The 19677-nt window shown below is 32.4% G+C and overlaps 1 protein-coding gene across 1 annotated transcript in view; it reads right to left on the bottom strand.

Moving 5' to 3' along the window:
- Positions 1-19677, bottom strand: part of CDH12 (cadherin 12) — a 969321-nt gene that overhangs the window by 711662 nt on the left and 237982 nt on the right. The window lies entirely within an intron of this gene.

Below are 19677 nucleotides of genomic sequence, written 5' to 3' on the forward strand. Positions count from 1 at the left end.
CTGGATGCTTTCTCACTTGCTCTTGAAGTTCCTTAAAGAGCTGATATATATTAGAAGCTGCAAATTTTATTTGGGCTGTGGCAATTCTTTGTACCACACCTACTGAATAGGCTGAATAAGATATTATATTTATGTCGCCTGGGTAATAAGTGAGAGCTAACATGATTGTATATAATTCGTTCTGCTGAGTTGACTGAAAAGGAGTTCTGACTACTCTTTTTACGGTTAAATCATGAGAGTATACAGCACAAATATTTTGTTTGGCTACGTCTGTAAAAATGGTTGGTCCTTCAAGAGGAACCTTAGAAACCTTCTCCTCAAAAATCCATTGCCAATTATGCAGTAGTCTGGTTATCTTTAATGGAGATCCATGTGCAAAATTTGGAGCCATGGCCAATAAAATCTGCCACTCTGGGATGGTTTCACAGCATACATTAATTTGTGCATTTGTATAGAAGGTATATATCTTGTCAGGTCTTGTCCCAGATAATTGTACTGCTCGCTTAATGGCCTTTAATAGAATTCTAGCCACAAGCACTGGGTAAGGCGTAAGGCTTTGTTCTGGTTGTGCTGGGAGGTTCACCCACTCTATCACACTGTCTCCTTGATGAAGGACTGCTGTGGGTGCTTCTTTCGTAGCAAAAACTGATATTTCCAAGGGTTTTTGAGTTACTCTCTCAACTACATTGGAGTTCAAATTCTGGGGCTCTTGTTCTTCTCAGGGCAAAGCCGGTTTAGAGGCTTGGAGCCCTTCGGAGGTCTCCAAATCCAAAGGTTCTGTCCTTCAGCCTCTGCCTCTGCTTTCTTCTGCCTCCAACCAAGACAGAGATGGAAGGTCTCTCTTGTCTCCTTCTGGGGAGCCCAGCCACCAATTTGCCGCGGAGAGAGGGCTTCTGGCGTAGCTCCACTGAAATCCGTCAAAGTGTTCTCTGCACCAGAGTCGTTCCTCTCGAGTCCAGCGCGATCAGCCAGCCAAGAAGAAAAAATGTATTCTGCCCTAGATCCCTCATCGCTGGCCTTTTATCTGCCTCTTCTGAGAGAATGGGATTATGGGTTTTCTCCCATAGTGCTCTCTGGCCCAGTGAACTTTAAGGGAGGTGTGGACTCCCTTGAAGTTAGAAAGTGTACTTTGTGAAGCTAGCATACTTGTGGACTCCAATGAGTAAAGGTGTGAACACAAGCCTTGTCTTAATTAGTTCTACTTAGTACCTTGTTTCAGGTTCTGGCCAAAACATCTTCTTGTAAGATTAGATCAACTTTAATTAGTTAGCAGTTAGTAAGGATTCCAACAGGAACACTCTTTCATATAAGTGGAAATCGTTTCAATTTCATCATCTGAAAATTGTCTGTTCATATCCTTTGACCATTTATCAATTGGAGAATGACTTGATTTCTTATAAATTAGAGTCAGTTCCTTTAATTGTAAAAATCTTTTCCCAGTTTGTTGCTTCCCTTCCAATCTTGTTTGCTTTAGTTTTGTTTGTACAAAGACTTTTAAATTTGATATCATCAAAATTTTCTATTTTGTGATCAATAATGATCTCTAGTTTGTCTTTGGTCACAAATTCCTTCCTCCTCAAGTCTGAGAGATAAACTATGTTGTAATCAAATATTAAAGTTTGGGGGGTTTTTTCCCCACAGTAATAAAATAGAGAGAAGGGGAAAGAAAACAAGTACTCCATAAGTATGTTAACTATGCATGGGGAGATCGAGGATGGATACATGGTCCGTGTTTTCTTTTTTTCTTGTTTATTATTAAAGCTTTTTATTTATAAAACATATGCATGGGTAATTTTTCAACACTGATCCTTGCAAAATTTACTATTCCAACTTTTCCCCTCCTTCCCCACACTCCCTCCCCTAGATGGCCATGGTCTATGTTTTCATTCTTAAAGGAAACTACTAGGTGAGGAAATTTTCTCTACCAAAACAGGTTCCTTCTCTACAAATGTTATTCTTAGAGAGGCAGCTAGGGTACAATGAGACTAAGTGATTTTTCTATGGCCAAGAATCTAAGTGGTATTTGAGTTTTATTTTGCAGCAAGATGATTTTCTGAGTGAGAGTTGAAGGCAAGAGGAGATACTTCAGGAATCAGATCTGGCCACACAAAGACATAGAGATAAAAGAATGGAAACTATGGTTAAGGGACAGATTTAAGATCAGTTTGGATCATACAGAATGAATGAGAGATTTAAATATAATGAACCCAAAAAGTATGATAGGGAAAAGTTTTGAATGCTTTAAAATGTTAAAAAGTTAATTCATCCTTAGCATTGTAAGCAATAAGGAATTAGTGGTGTTTATAGAATAGGGAAATAATAGGGTAAGATTTTTTCTTAATAAAAAATGATACTGAAAGCTAGGTGGAAGTTCAACTAGAGATGAGAATAATTAGGATAGTCTAGTACCACTAGACAAAAAAATTTTGAGACAGGATGGTAGCTATATACAGAGAAGAATTTAGATGCAAGATATATTGTGTAAGTAGAAAGATAAGGTTTGGTAACTGATTGCCTATGTAGGGTTAATGAAAAGATTTAAGAACAATGTAACAGTGACAACCTTGAAAAAATGGAAGAATGACAGTGTCTTTGCAAGTGGTGGATATTAATATTGAAGAAAGATGATAAGTTGTCTTTTATACTTTTGAGTTGAGTTATACCTGGAACATCTGGTATGAAATGTCCAATAGTCGATCACTGATACAAAGAAGAAATAGAAGAGAAAAAAAAGTGAACATGGGAAAGGAAGATGAAGAGGAGGAGGATGAAGAAAATGAGGAGCAATAAGAGAAAAACAAAAGCAAAACCACAGGACAGAGCCAGGGGAAACAACTACAGTTAGTCTGCATGAAATATGTGATGAACCAGCAAAAACACTAGAAAAGAGTGGTTAGACTCTGTGATTCTATCTAAGCAAGTCACTTAACCTCTGTCTGCCTCAGGGTCCTCAACTGTAAAATATTACAGAAAGTATTGATCCAAATAGAGTAAATTTAATCAAGCAGTCATTCACAAAACACTTTATAATAGTATAATAGCAATAATGATAGCTAGCTGGCTCATTTATAATTATCTGGTTTCTATATAAAAGCCTTATATCCTGATTTTTCTATTATTTGCATTTTATAGTTGAGGAAACCAAAGTAAACAGATTAAGAAACTTGTCCAAAGTCCCACAGCAAGTAAATGTTTGAGGCTAAATCTGAATTCAAATTTTCTTGACTGCAGGCCAAGTGTGCTAACATACATTTTTTTAACACACAGTTATTACAAAGTACTTTTCCTTCCTTGAAGCTTATATAGCTATTGCAATCCAGATTTTATAAATTAAAAAAAAAATGAGATGCCAAATTTTAAAATTGACTGAAGTCATAAAGTAATGGGACCTGAATTTGAATGCCTTGAATTCAGATCAAGTGACCCTAAATTCAATGTCTTCTAAATTACATGAGGCTGTGTTTTAATAGATTTGAAGGGACAAGTTAAAGAATGATTACTTTAAAATAAAGAGGTACAATTGATGGTTTTAAATTAATTTTTAAGTAAAAATATATTTAATATTAAATTGCCATTTAAAAACTTTTCAATTATATTTTCTTTGCATATGGTGATTTCTAACAACCAATTTACAATGAACATTATATTAGTCTTACTGTAGAAAATGCAACCACAAAAATTATACATTTGTATTGTATACATATGTGACATTTGTATGTTATGAAATTATTTTATCTTTACACATTACCATTTTCAATAGGTAAAACTGTTTAAAAACATCAAGCATCTATTTCCTTCAAATTATTGAGTCTAAAGCAGTTGAACATTATTCCACTTTCCATTTTATTCTAAAATGTTAATCTCAGAACCATCAAAAAGAAAGTAATAAAGTCATTTGGCTTTAGGTTATTGGGGCCCACAATATTGATTTATTCTTCATGACCTTGAAGCAAAATTTTGTAGAAACCAGGAATTAATATATGCCAGGCATTGTAGGTGACTGATTCTTTTGTGACAAGGCTGTTTCATTTTTATCTCTAAATCCTAATAGCCTAGGATAGTGCTTGGCACATAGTAGGTGTGCTTGAACTGTGTGTTGAATTGTATTGCATACAGGTAGTTGTGGTGTTTTTCTTCTTTAATATACAAAGGTTCTCTCTGGGAGCAGATTTCTCAGGGAGGTTTTCTGGAGGCAGTCTTAGTTTCAGTTAAAAGTAATAATCACCCCAAACGCAGCCAGGTGATAAAAGTTCAAACATTTTTTTTTTTTTTTATCTCTTTCCAAACCCAGTTCACTTTCTTAGAGGCTGCTCTCTCTCCTTGGTTCTAGGAGCTCTTGCAGCCTCCAGCCAGCACAAAGGTGGAAGGTGGAATGAATCTCTCTTGCTTCCGAGAGACGGCTTCTGGCTCTCAATCTGCCAGAGTGCTCCTTCTGAATCTTGTCTCTTTGCCTGCGGCTGGGAAGCTTTCTGGAGAGCCTTTCAGACCAGCCTTGATCTCAGTGGGGGAAGTGCAGGAGCCCAGCCACCACGATGGTGTGAGATGGGACGAATGAATCTGTTGCACCTCCAAGAATGGGATTGTGGGATCCCAGAGTGGGATTATGGATTTCCTCCCAGAGTGCTCTCTGGTCCTAAGAGCTTCTTGCTTATATGAGCTCTCTAAAGGTGTGAACACAAGCATTGTTTCTATCAGTTCCACTTAGTACCTTGTTTCAAGTTCTGGCCCATAACATCTCCTTGTAAGATCAGATCAATCATACTGAACCATAATAAATTAAATAATTATTGTCTGTATCAACTCTAATGACTTAACACTTTGTAAGGATTCCAACAGGTAGTTTCTAATTTTCTTTGTTATCTTCAAACCCTTGAATGAGTACATCTGTGTTGTCTTTACTTTTCCAATTTTTGAAGTGTCATTCTGAAATTTCTTTGGGGGTAGAACATGGGAGGAGATGTAAAGGATCTAGGGAGATACTTTGTTTTTTTAGGCTAGTAATTAAATATATCCATCAAGTTGCCACTGCATGTATGATTTCTTGCCTCAAAGAGAAATACAAATATTTTATTTATAGGGGAATGTTGAATGATATTCTAGCTTACTTTCAATAATAACCCATTTAGCAAATTCCTAAAGGCAATTTTCCTCTTCTACCTCACAGTGAAAGTTTTTTGCAAAATTAGCAGGCCCGCTGGGAGGAAGGATAGACGTTCTCCTGATACTCTAAAAGATCAACTGAGAACTGATTGTTAAGTGATATTTGAAAAGATAGGGCTAAATTCATGATAAAATGTGACATTTATTTAGGCTTCATTCCCTCACCTGAAAACATAAAGGAAAATGGAGAACTGAAAAGGTAACAAAAAGTAACAAAGGCAATGAAACATGCCACAAATGATAAGAGAGAAAATTAAGCAAACAAAAATTTGCAAATTGGAAATGGTGTTCCCACCTCCCCAATTTCTGAATATCACATTTCACTATGCGTGTGTGGAGAAAGGCTTAATTTTATAAATTGAAATATTCTTAAAGATTTTTAAAATACCAATTCAAATTCAATAGAGAGTTCTTTTAAAAAGTTTTAAATATATATGTACATATATATTTAAAAGAAAATAATAATTGTCTTGCAGACTTAGTTACTGCTGTTTCTCATGCAATTCAGTTCTTCAAGGAGAGGAGGACATACATGTGAGCTGTAGCAACAGCAAGAAAACAGCTGATCTGCTTAGACTTTTAAATTAAAATCCAAATCAGGAAGTATTTCAAGGATATGAGTCAAAGAAAAGTTAAGAAAAAAGATTCAATTTATAAATCAAAAGAAAATTTGGAGAGACATTGCATCCTGAGAATAGGGGGAAAATGTACAGGGATACATTAGAAATGAAGCATAAACTTTATATTTTCATAAGCATTTAGTAAGTGATGATGAAGAGTAAATATGTTAAATGTCAAACATAAGAGCATTCTCTTTTCTATGACACTGGAGAGAAAAATATTCTTGTGAAGATCTATTTAGCACATACATGTTCCTATATATGTATATATATTTGTGTGTATAATACATATATACATGCATATAAGTTTAATTATTGTTTAAATATGTCAGGAAGTGGTGATAATTAATGGAAAACTTGTAGTTAGCTCTTGTAAATTACAGAAAACAATTTTAAAAATTTTTTAAAATAACTTTTTATTGACAGAACCCATGCTAGAGTAATTTTTTACAGCATTATCCCTTGCACTCACTTCTGTTCCGATTTTTCCCCTCCCTCCCTCCACCCCCTCCCCCAGATGGCAAGCAGTCCTTTACATGTTAAATAGGTTGCAGTATATTCTAGATACAATATATGTGTGCAGAACTGCACAGTTCTCTTGTTTCACAGAGAGAATTGGATTCAAAAGTCATAAATAACCCGGGAAGAAAAACAAAAATGCAAGCAGTTTGTATTCATTTCCCAATGTTCTTTCTTTGGGTGTAGCTGCTTCTGTCCATCCTTGATCAATTGAAACTGAATTAGCTCTCTTTATCGAAGAGATCCATTTCCATCAGAATATATCCTCAAACAGTATCATTGTTGAGGTGTATAATGATCTCTTGGCTCTGCTCATTTCACTTAGCATCAGTTCATGTAAGTCTTGCCAGTCCTCTCTGTATTCATCCTGCTGGTCATTTCTTACAGAACAATAATATTCCATAATGCTCATATACCACAATTTACTCAACCATTCTCCAACTGATGGGCATCCATTCATTTTCCAGTTTCTAGCCACTACAAATAGGGTTGCCACAAACATTTTGGCACATACAGGTCCCTTTGCCTTCTTTAGTATCTCTTTGCCTTCTTTAGTATCTCTTTGGGATATAAGTCCAGTAGAAACACTGCTGGATCAAAGGGTATGCACAGTTTGATAACTGTTTGATCATAGTTCCAAATTGCTCTCCAGAATGGCTGGATGTGTTCCCAATTCCACCAACAATGTATCAGTGTTCCTGTTTTCCCACATCCCCTCCAACATGGAGAACAATTTTATTACATAAATGTACCTTATTATATCATTCATTATAAATGCATTTTAATATTGATTCTTTTTGAAAAGCAGAACTCACACCGTGGAAATTATTAGAATTGTTATATTCTTCCATCATTGCATCACTGCATCTCATTCCTTATAAAATTTACTGCTTATCACTTCACAATCATAATTGACATGCAATTTATATCTGCTTTTTAATAAACATTACTATTTAAACCCTTTACATTTAATTACAGTGACCATATGTTCCAGATTTTGAGACAATTCTGATTTTAATTTCTCTAATTCAGTGTTCCTATAAACCATAAAAATGTCCTTGCAATTCCAATGGTTCAGTAAAAAATAACCAAATTAATTAAGGCCCTTCAAGTTTAATAGGGGAATTATTTTTTAATAATCCCAAAACAGAATCATTGATTCAAGAAACATTAGTGACTTGTATAAAACTGTGTATATAAGACACAATCAATACAAGTGATAACTGATTGGACAGTTTCTAGTTATTATACTATCTAGAATCATAGATTTGTAGGTTGAATCAAAAACTTGTAACTTAAAGGTTCCTCATTTGTATCAGTCTCATTTATGTAGTTGAACCTCCTTATTAAGCAACTTCTATTACTTAGGTTTATACTCATGTCTTTTATTACAACACTTTCTAGAACACATGAGTCACTTGAGCAAATACAGAATTCAAAATAGTTGTGATGATCACTTGGCAAAACCAATGCAAATTTCAATGAGCATGTCTCATTTTTAAATAAAAAAATGGTCACTGAACATATGTCATAAGTTGCAAAAACAGCATGCCAAATTAAACAATGTCAGTCAAGGAAAAAAAAGTTATAGATTATTATTGTGCCAATATGAAAAGAAAAAAAGATTTAAATGTAAAAAGGCCCAAAATGACAATTCCAAGAATGAATGTCACTTCAACATACTTGTTTCTTTACATAAAAAAATCCCACATTTATACTTCACCTACTCAAAATTCTGCTCTCAGATACAAAGCTGGAGGCAAAAGTTAATATGCTTCATAATTCAAGACAACTGTCAGTCATGTTCAGATTATAGAATCCCTATTAATAACTATTATGAAATATGAGAAAAGAAGCAAGCTTAATTTTGAGATCAAAAGCTTGTGTCTCCAGCCCTGATAGAAAAAAAAAATCAATCTCTGACTTTCAGACATTAGATAATTCAATATGCAGTTCAATTGAAAAGCAAAATAAATGTAGGGCTTCAGATTATTATTTTAATGAGTCATTTTTTTCCCTTTATAGCTTCACAATTGGAATTTGTAGTAACTTCTTTATAGGATTCTATTGAGTAAATTTTAAAAAGCCCTCAAAAACTGTAACTAACATAGCAAGAAGTGGGAAAGTTAAAGAAACACTTTGTTCTCCTGAGACAGAAGTCTATAAATATTCTGCTTTGAAAATCTATGCTCTCTAGAATTATCAGACCATAGTGCCTTTTATGCAGCTATTGCTTAGGGAAATGTTAATTACAGAGTCACAATATTTATAAAAGAATGTGGTAGAGAAGATGAAAGAGAGAAAGGGATATTGTATTTGAAGAACATAGATATTGGTGGAAATCCGGAATCTGCATTTTCTTCTTGTGGGACGTTTGGTAACTCACTTAACCTTACTAGGATACAACTGTAAAATAAGGGATTTGGACTCAATTATTATAAATTCTTTTTTAACCTGAAATCTATGATGCTATGATTTCATCTATAAGTTTTTATGAAAATGTTCAAACAAAATGTCTCAAACAGAATATTTTGTTGATACTGTTTAAAATATTATTTTTCTAGATTAAATAAATATCCACAGAAATGTGTTTTATATTAAAGTCTAATTGAATGAACCCATTTCTTGAGTAATGGTGAGAGAACATAATATCATGCTATTCATGATATTATTGCTCTCTCAACTCAGTCTGGTTTATCACTTTAGACACAGCAGGATTTGGTCAATAGAAATTGATGATGATGGTGATAACTTCTCTGAGGTCCCTCCTGTGGTTTATTTTGTGCAGTACAAAGTGAAAAATATAATCTGAAGCTCATTTTCCTTTTAATTTGAATCAATTTTTCTAGAGGTATCTGAAATAAGATTTATTCAATTTTCAACTGTGCCATATTTTAATAGGAGATGAAAAAACTGCCAACTCAGACTTTTTGTTATTGATTACTCTGCATGTATTAGTTTCATACACTGGGCAGGTTAGTAAGTCATCTTTTCTGCTGTTGCCCACTTTGCATTCTAGGGCACTGGGCCCTTCTAGCATTATAAACTCAATTATAGAACATATTAATATTTTATACATTAAATTTCATAAGTTATACTTGGTTGAACAGCATAACTGAATTAAAATGTGATTTATAATTAAAAACATATCAATCACTTGATGAGAACAACCAATTTGTATATTTGGCCCTCAGATCTCATTTAAAATGGTGAGGTGACTTGTCAGGTAATAAGAGTCATCAGTTTTCAGCAGGAGACAATTGCTTGCTGTGACACTGTGCACATTTGTAATTGATCAGCAATGACATTATGATTTATTACATTCATGATACTTGTGCTCTACCAGAAAGCTCAAGAAACAGTGGTGCATTAAGCCTTTAAGTTTAACACACTTCAGAACTGAAACAGTTCCCTACTCCATCAATTCTATTTCATTTTCCTTCCCTTATCCCCTACAGATCAGTGTCAGAATATAAGCCTAGAAATGCTACTATTGGCAGGTCTATTATCATTCTTACAGCTATCATTTTCAAAACATTTCTGCCTTAGTGAAATGTCATGCAGGGTAGTGGTAAGAGAGAATATGTTTGTTATCTGTCAAGTGTTATGCAGACACACTTGTAAATTTTCAAACACTGATCATTAATAAAATGAATCAAGGTTCTTCCCATCAAGGCCCAGGACTGTGATTGACAAAGTGTGTGTGTGTGTGTGTGTGTATACACATATATTTGTACATGTTGTACATGTGTGTATGTGATATATTTATATCACACATTGTATATATATGCATGTGTATTTGTACATATTGCACATGTGATACATATATTCATATTATACACACATATATATGTGTATTGTATATATGCATGTGTCTTTGTATATATTGCAATGTGATACATATATTTGTATTATACATGTGTGAATATATATGCATGCATGTATGTGTACTTGCATATATAGTTCATGTGATGTATATATTTATATTATACACATGTAGGTGTGTATTTAGACCTATATCTATATCTCACATTCACTAGTGCTACTTTCTTAACACCAACTAGCACTATCCAGCTATTTTTCTTTTTCTTTTTTTTTTATCCAGCTATTTTTCAAAGGACAACTGTTATACCCCAAACTCTGAGTGGTTGAAGGATGTTTTTCTAGCATAATATCTCATAAGCCTCTCACCCATGCACTCATCTCTAATGAAAATCAGTTTGCATCAACTGGTGTTATTCAGAATTAATTAACTTTTAGAAAAGTTTTTTTGTTTGTTTGTTGTTTTCTAACTAATTGTGGAATAGTAAGATAAAATTATATGGAACATTCCCCCAAAATTTCTATGGCACATTCTTCTCTTTATTCATTTTGAGTCCAAAGCAAAATGGGATCTAGCTTAAAAAACTCCTGACAAAATATTTACATGACAGCCTCTGTTTGCTAGAATTACTTTGCTCTCATTCACAGAACACTCTGCAAATTTCTCTTAGTTATGGCACAGCTTTTCTGCTAGGTCCCTTGTAGATCCTTGAATATCTTTTTCTTCCTTAAACCAAGTCTATCTTCAGTTCACATGGCATACAGCCTTTTTGTGGTCAAGCAAAGAGTGAAGAGAACGAGGTATTCTGTCACCTTGTCCAATTCCTTTTCATGCTATAGTGGAGCTTCCATAACTAACTTCATAGAAGCTAAAATCCCTAATACCCAACTAGTACATTATCTTTATTTTTATATGCCTAAAGTCCCATTTCCTATAACGATTCTCTCAACCAATTTGAAAAACTCCTTTCTAAAATCACTCTTGTTCATCTAATTACTTTCAAGGACATCCAAATTTATCAAGACTTTATGTGCACATAGTTTAAAGGTGATGGTTGATTGATTCAAAAGGATGTGTTCAGACCTTCCTCACACTTCTGATTGACTGATTCAATTAAGCTATGTTTTCACATGATAAACATATCAGAGGTAAGTGGGATAAGATTTTTGATTGATTGACTCAATCATCCCTAAAACATGCATATATCATATAGAAAAGTGATTGATACCATCAGTTATAAAAATAATAGGAACAACATATGTCAGATGATTTGGTAACCAAAAAGTGTCAGGAGTTCCTTCTAATAATTCAGATCTCTACCTAAACAAAAAATTTATTAATTATTTGGAAATCAAAGAATAAATTTGAACCTAAAAATCCTATTTACTGTTTGCAAACCAGCTAGTAAGTCAGTAAATAGATATTTATTGAGAGTCTATTATGGGCAAGACATAGCGAGAGGAATTCACAGAATGAAAAAATATAAAATTATAAATATAATCAGTGCTTTCAAGGAACATACATATACATCAATGGAAAAGACAGAAATGTATATGATAAAACATAGTATCATGGTGATAAATATAATGAAAAATTTGTACTTTCATCAATGTGTACTCCCTCTAATGAAACAAACAATTGCTATGTTCTTAAATTAAACAATTCATGAATTTACCTATCAGGAGTATTATTAGTAGGTCATTTCTGTTCTTATATCCAGATTCTTCCATGCTTGTGAAGTTTATGGCTTATAGTAGAATATAATTTGGAAATCTAACTTAGTTTTTTTTTTTTCCTATGCTTGAAGCATGGATATCCTAAATACACTTGAAAATTTGTTTGTTGCTTTTTGTTTTGTTTTCTTTTAATATGTATTTTGTTTGGATTGGAGAACAGAAATATGGGATGCTAGAAAAATAGTGTGCTAGATATTGAGTAAGGAAGATATGAATTTAAAGTATTTAATTCTCTCCAAGACCATATCCACAATTATGCAATGAAGATAATACTTGAAGTACCTATCTTCTATGGTTGTTGTGAGACTCAAATGAGATAATGTATATAAAACTTCACTCAAATTTTGGAGTATTTCATGTTATTTGCTCTATTTGAACTACTCTTATTCTCAAATGCATTTTCCCCATTATAGTAGTTTTGATTTTTTTAAGAGGTTGATATATTTTAAAAAATATTTCAAAAATGTGAAATGTCTTCAAATTTTCATGGTATTTTTTTTTCTATTCTATATATCCTGTTCTCCAAAACCATGATTTCTTATATTTTGATAGTCCACAAATCATGGTTCTATTACAATAGGGTATATATTTAGAGCTAGAAGGGACCTTAAAGAATGTATCCTAATTTCTCATTTTATAGATAAGGAAACTGAGGCTATAAAAATGAAGTTAAATGAAAGGCAAAATTTCAAGTCAGGTCATTTTTATTCAGTCTCTTATCTCTTATCCACTAAGTCAGACCACAATACCAAGCAATTGTCCTTGATTTTAATCCTGCAAAAATTTCAAGGCACTCTCAGGAAAGAGAAAATCCTGGCATGCTGGTATGTTTAAATAATCAGAGTCTATCAGAGGAAAAATTAGATGAATGCACTGTCATTGCCAAGTATGAGTGTAATTGTCAGAAAAAAAAATAATTTGCTAGAGTAATCTTGATAGATGTAATGCATACTTTGCTTATTTGTTATGTTTGCATATCCATCCTTAAATATTCTTCAAACAGTCTGGCTTAACTGTTTCACTCCAAAGGTTTTGTTTGTTTTTAAGCTTCATTTTGTCTCTATTATATTTTTCTGATTTGCTTACAGGAACCTGCTTTCCGTTTTTTTTTGTTTGTTTGTTTGTTTGTTTGTTTTGTTTTATTTTATTTTACAAATGAATTTCTATTATAAGCCGTTGTTTGTTACCTTTAGTTGTCATATCTCTCAGCCTGATGATAGATTAAATTTTTTTTCCTGGCTAAGGTTTCCAGGCTCTTCTGGCTTCTTCACAGTGGTGGTTGATTTATAGTATTTAAATTTTTTAGGCAATAACAGTAGTCTGTGTCAATGTATGTTTTCCATTTTGGAGCATCAGAATCTTATTGAAACTGTTCAGGTTGGAGGCTATTTAAATTGTATATCTTGACAATTTTGTATTCAAAAAAATTTTAGGTTATACATATACATTCTTTTTAAAAATACATATGCATACATATATATACATATATACATACATGTATATGTGTATGTGTGTGTATGTATCCATATGAGTCATGTTGGGAGTGAAAAAAAGAGCACAAAAAGGAAAAAATCATAAGAAAAAAATAGAAGTAAAAAGTGAAAATATTATGATTGATGTGCAATCAGTTTTCATATTTTTTTCTCTGGTTGTGCATGGTGTTTTTCATCCAAAGTTTATTGGTTTTGCCTATGACCACTAAATTGCTGAGAAGAACCAGGTCTATTACAATTGATCATCATACAATTTTTCTATGTACAATGTTTTTCTACTTCTGCTTGCTTCACTCATCATTAGCTCATGTAAATCTTTCTAAGTTTTTTTTTTTTTAAATCAGGCTGTTCACTTTTATAGAACAATAATATTCCATTACTTTCATATACCATAAATTATTCAGCCATTCCCCAATTGATGGACATCTATTCATTTTCCATTTCTCTGCCACCACAAAAAAACTGTTACATTTTTGCACATACAAGTCCTTTCCCCTTTTTTCATGATTTCTTTGAGATATAGACCTAGTAGTGGCACTGCTGGATCAAAGGATATTCAGTTTTATAGTCCTCTGGGAATAGTTCCAAATTGCTCCCCAGAATGGTTAGATTAGTTCATAGCTCTACCAACAATACATTAGTGTATCAGTTTTCCCACATCCCCATCCAGCATTTATCATTATCTTTTCCTATCATCTTACCCAATCTAATAAGCATAAGGTGGTACCTCAGAGTTCTTTTAATTTGCAGTACTCTAATCAATAGTGATTTAAAACATTTTTGTATGACTGTAGGCAAGTTCAACTATCTGAAAATTGTTCATATATTTTGACTATCAATTGGGAAATGACTTGTATGCTTATGAACTTGACTCAGTTTTCTATATATTTTATAAATGAGATCAGAAATACTGGCTATAAAATTTTTTCACAGCTTTCTGCTTCCCTTCCAATGCTGATTGCAATGGTTTTGTTTGTGCAAAACTTTTTGAACTTAATGTAATTATAATTATCTGTTTTGCATTTCATAATATTCTCTAGTTCTTTGGTCATAAATTCCTTCTTTCTTCAATGATCTGATAGGTAAACACTGCTCTCTTAATTTGCTTATCATGTCACATTTTATTTTTTTTAATCACTATTGACTTTGAAAGTTGAACTAACAAATTGCTACATGAATATACATCAATGGATATTAGTGACATAACTCCTCTACCTGTAACTTATTTCCCATTAAGATAAAATCAATATCTTTTTATTTTAATTGATAGTTGCCATGCCTGAAAACAGCTTCCTATTTAGTCTCCTCGCTTTAATCTATTCTTCATATATCGCCAAAATGATTTTGAAAAAAACTCATATTTAATTATTTTATATCTCGATTAAATAGATTCTTATTATCTCTAGGACCAAATACTATATAAAAACCTCAATTTAGTATTTATTTTCTTCACAACCTGGCCCCTCCTTGGAATTTCAATTTTCATAAATATTATTCACTTTGAGATACACTATACTCTTTATATCTTCTTGCTGTTTTTCACATATATTTTACCACTGAATATAACCAGTCTATCTCCTTTGCCTGGAACATTACTTCTTGTATCTCCTGTTTTCCTTCAAGATTTAGTTTAGTTGTTGCCTTCTATTTTAAAACTTTTTTTTGATTCTTCTACCTCTAAATGTCCTCCCTCCTCAAAATACCTTCTTCATTTTTTTGGGGGGGGCATATACTTAATTATGTACATTTCATAATTTATATTTAAATGTAGATTCTTGAGAGAAGAGGTCATTTTGTTTTTGTATTTCAGCTCTAACATTTAACATAATGTATGGCACACAGTAGGCATTTAATAAATGTTTATTTAATTCCCTCTCCCCTTCATTCTTGAAGATATTCTTCCCACTTTCACTTCAGATGTGAAATGGACCTCAGGAGTGTCATTTTCTTTCTTTCTTTCTTTCTTTTTTGTTTGTTTGTTTGTCATGAGCAAAAAATTCATCATATAAATGTCAGATTACTGCAAGTTAATTAGTTTACTACCTTAACTTGTTACTTAGCTTAGAAGGATTAGTCCTTGCTCAGAAAGCAAACATTGTCTATTCTCAGAGCAAAAAATTAAACCTTTTCTGCACAGGAGGACTTCACAGAGTTTATGAGCTGCTGGAATAACCATGAGGCATGCAATATTACTTTTATGTCACTTGCAGCCTTACAATTAAATAAATAAAATATAAAATATAGAAGAATATCAAGTCTTTGTGAGGAGGTACCATCAGCTTTTTATCTTTGTACCTCAGAATGCCATCCTAAGTCTGTATACTCAATGAAATTTTGGACTTGGAGAATCAACTACCTGGGATCAAATTCTATTTCTAGCACTTAGTAGCTATAAGTTGTAGTTGTGTTGATAATCTTCAATGAAAGTTCTCTATTGCTAAAGTACTCACAGAACCTTCTAAGTTCTTCTTCTAGCTTCTTCTAGGACTCCCCAATGCCTTGCATAAAGTAGGGATTTTAAAAATGTTTTTGGCATGGATAAAGTTTTTCTTGTCAAAAAATTTGCTAAAATTATCAAATGAGTCTATTAAATTCATAAAATAAATATTGAGTGCAGTTAGGATAGGCAGGAAAACAGGCACATTCAGAAGGGGATAAATAGAATGATTTGGCTAAAGTCCATGATTCATACAAATAAAAGAAAGAAAAAAAAAAGTCTGTTAAGGTAAGTTGGAGGTTGGTGAACTGAAAACTAAAGAGTTAGAAATTTATCAATTGGACAATGAGACATCACTGAAGGCTTATTTACCAGGGAACTTTGGCATCATGAAAGTAGCATTACAAAGATTAATTGCCAACGTTACATAAAACAAACCAGTCAAAAAGAGATAGACCACAGGTCAAATTATTAGGAAAATATATCAGCAATAAAGATAAGAGGTAATAAAGACTTGAAATAATCCAATAGAAGCCAAAATGGAAAAGATAATTCTCAATATAAATCTAAAGTAAAATTCAGATACTTCAAAATTGAAGAAGTTGCAATAAATTTCCCCCTAAAGTCCTCTTTCCTTTCTCCTCCCAGATCATCATTAATTAATATTTTATTTAGGTTATTAAACTTCTGTTAAAATTTGTCTCACTCCATATTTCAGTTTTGTAAAATGATATATTTCCTAGATTCATTTTGAGATTGGATTTAGGATGACGGGATTTTTAGACAAAGTACCTATGAAGAAATACCTACTCAGTTTTGAAAGATTTGTAATATGTATCAGTAAAAAAATACTTATACTAATAAAATTTTGCTCTCCTGAATAATTTAAACAATCTGTGACATGACGCATGCTTTAATGAATCTTTCTATGATAAGAGGGAGAAGGTAATGGCTATTTGCATACTTTGCTTACAACAGTAAACTCTCAATGACTTAGGATCTACTACTGAGACTCTAATACTCATTACATGTCCTCTATTAAACTGATTTAAACATTAGTGTTATGGGTAAAAGAATACACACACATATTTTCTCTGTGGTTAGGCTAATAAGTTTTGGATTGATGGAAAAGAAAACATCTGGACTATAGATGTTAAAAAAAAAAAAGGAAACAAGAGTATAATTATGCCCCAGTAACCATAAAATTCAAATGAAATGCTATTAGTGAAAAAATTGGCAACCAGAAAGTATGCTCTAACAAATATAATTCATTTGTAATTGTCATTTTATTCAATTATAGGCCCTATTATAATATTCTTTTTTCCTAAGATTCATACATTTATTTTTTATTTTTGATTCTTCTTTCTCTTTTCTCTCCTATCATCACATCTGATGAATTATTTTCAATAATGAGTCTTAAATACTATGCTTTCTTACATTTTCATAGCCAGTGTCTGCAATCTTCAATCCTTCACTATACAAGTTAAACCTTATTTATATTACAATTGTTTAATGGGATTGTGATTTAATTAATACAGTCCTTTACTCTAATGATACCAGTAACATCCACTCCACACCATCTAACCTTATGCAATTCTTGTATATTTCCTGTAAATTCTCCAAGGAAAATCTGCCCACAATATTTCAAATATTTAGCATTTTGTGTATGCCTCCATACTATGCCAATGGTCATCAGTTATCCTCTCAATCTTGTTCTACAGTCAACCAACCTTTTTTATAGTATATTAATTTCTTGAATGACATCCTTTAGGCTACTGCTTGACAATGATCAGAGTAAGCAAAAAGTGAAAATACTATGCTTAGATACATATTTACTCACCATAGTTCTCTCATTGAAGGCAAAAATAGATTATATATTTTATTTATCTAGTTTTTTTTCTTGCTACCAAAATCAGAAGTTTATAAATAATAGATGATGAATAAATAGTATCACCGGGTTTTTCTCTCCTTCATTTGGGGACAATGCTATCTGCCATAGCTTGTAGTATCTTTTTGGTAAAATCCTATTTTTAATTTTACATGCTTTTATATTTTATTATTTGATGATGAACAGAGGTATGTCAAAACACCCTTCAGCTTGACTCTGCACTGATAATCACTTTCTCTTGTATATGGGCAAGAAGAGAGGTTTAAAGTATAACAACTGGAGAATACTGAACTTCCAAAATTTTTTTGTAACTTATTCACATCACTATTATATTTTGCAAACCTTAAGTGCTATATAAATGCTAATTTGTCATCATAATCATTATTATTATATTAATTTCTTAGTTATTTGTGGTGTTAATAATGTATGCAAAGCACTTCAGAAACACATAAATATTATCTCTAAACACTATATAAATATCATCTATCCTCATTATTTTAATTATTGTATTATCCTGTGGGGCTCTCTTGTCAATGTGTGTAGTCTTCCCCACTGCACTAAATACTGAATCATGTATGTGTGTGTATATGTGTGCATGTTATATATATATAATAAATAAATGCATATATATGTGTGTGTGCACATATATGTATTCTAAAATTTGGCAAATCAATGGAGATAAATAGACAAATAGACTGATATATGAATAGACAGATTGATCTTCACAACAATCCTTTAAGGTAGATGCTGTTATTATCCTCATTATGCAAATGGAAAAATAGAGGAGAAGTTAAATGATTCGCTGAAGTTATCTAATTATTAATTATCTGAGACAAGATTCAGACTCAGATTTTCCTGATTTACAAGTGTAGTACCACAATACTTAGCTGCTGACTTCAATATATTCTTTGGATTTGTACTCTGAAAATGCATAGATTGTAAACCCTCATTAATGAATTTATCATTAATAGCACAAGGACATAGCTAATTCAAAACAAATCTACCCCATGAAATAGCATGGTAAGAAATAAACAATGAAATGTAAAAAGATTTCTCCCCAAAATCTGTGACATGATTTCATACAAATACATACAGAATCAAGAATAAAGTCCATATATGGCATCATTTATAAAAATTCTGATATCTTCCTGATTCTGCAGGTTTTTCACTGAAGGTGCCAACAGATAAAAACCCTAACTAGGCCTCAGGGCATTACCTACTTGGCAAGATCCTGCTTGTATTACAGAACTTGCCACCTGGGGCTGAGATGATTAAAGGTCTCAATAGTAGCTGAGAGTCTGAGGTAAAAAAGAAAAAAATGATTTTTGTGGAACCTAGAGTAACAGTTTTTCTCTTTTGCTTTTTCTACCTCATACCATTATTGTAAAGATCAAACTATACTCTCTCTTGAGTCATCTACCTATTTCTCTCTCATTATACACACACACACACACACACACACACACACACACACACACACACAATCAGCTCTAGGTTCCACGTGAACTCTTAGGTCTAATATTTCCTCCATACATGTGCCCTAATCATATGTGTTACCCAGGTATATGTGCCACCTTTCCCCTTGAATCTGTATGTACTGCTATGAAATTGCCTCACAGATTTTAGGGGGAAACATTTTATTTCTATAATAAATTTCATTATTTATTTCTTATAGTTCTACTTCATTGAATAGCTTTATTCTGTATTAGTTGTGTTATCTTGCTATTAATGATAAATCCATCAATGAGAGTTTACAGTTTATATTTTCAAGGTATAAATTCAAAGAATATCATGAATGTGACATCTCAGTCTTGTAGTACTGGACTTGTAAATCAGGAAAATCTGAATTTGAATCGTATCTTAGATAATTACAATTGGGTGGCTTGTGTAAGTCATTTAATATCTCATCCTCCATTTTCTCATTTTTAAAATGAGGATAATAACAGGGCCTACTTTTCATGACTGTTATGAAAATCAACCCACTATCTATTTACCTATCCA

Source organism: Antechinus flavipes, chromosome 1 (genome assembly GCF_016432865.1).
Source record: "Antechinus flavipes isolate AdamAnt ecotype Samford, QLD, Australia chromosome 1, AdamAnt_v2, whole genome shotgun sequence".
Lineage (NCBI taxonomy): Eukaryota > Metazoa > Chordata > Mammalia > Dasyuromorphia > Dasyuridae > Antechinus > Antechinus flavipes.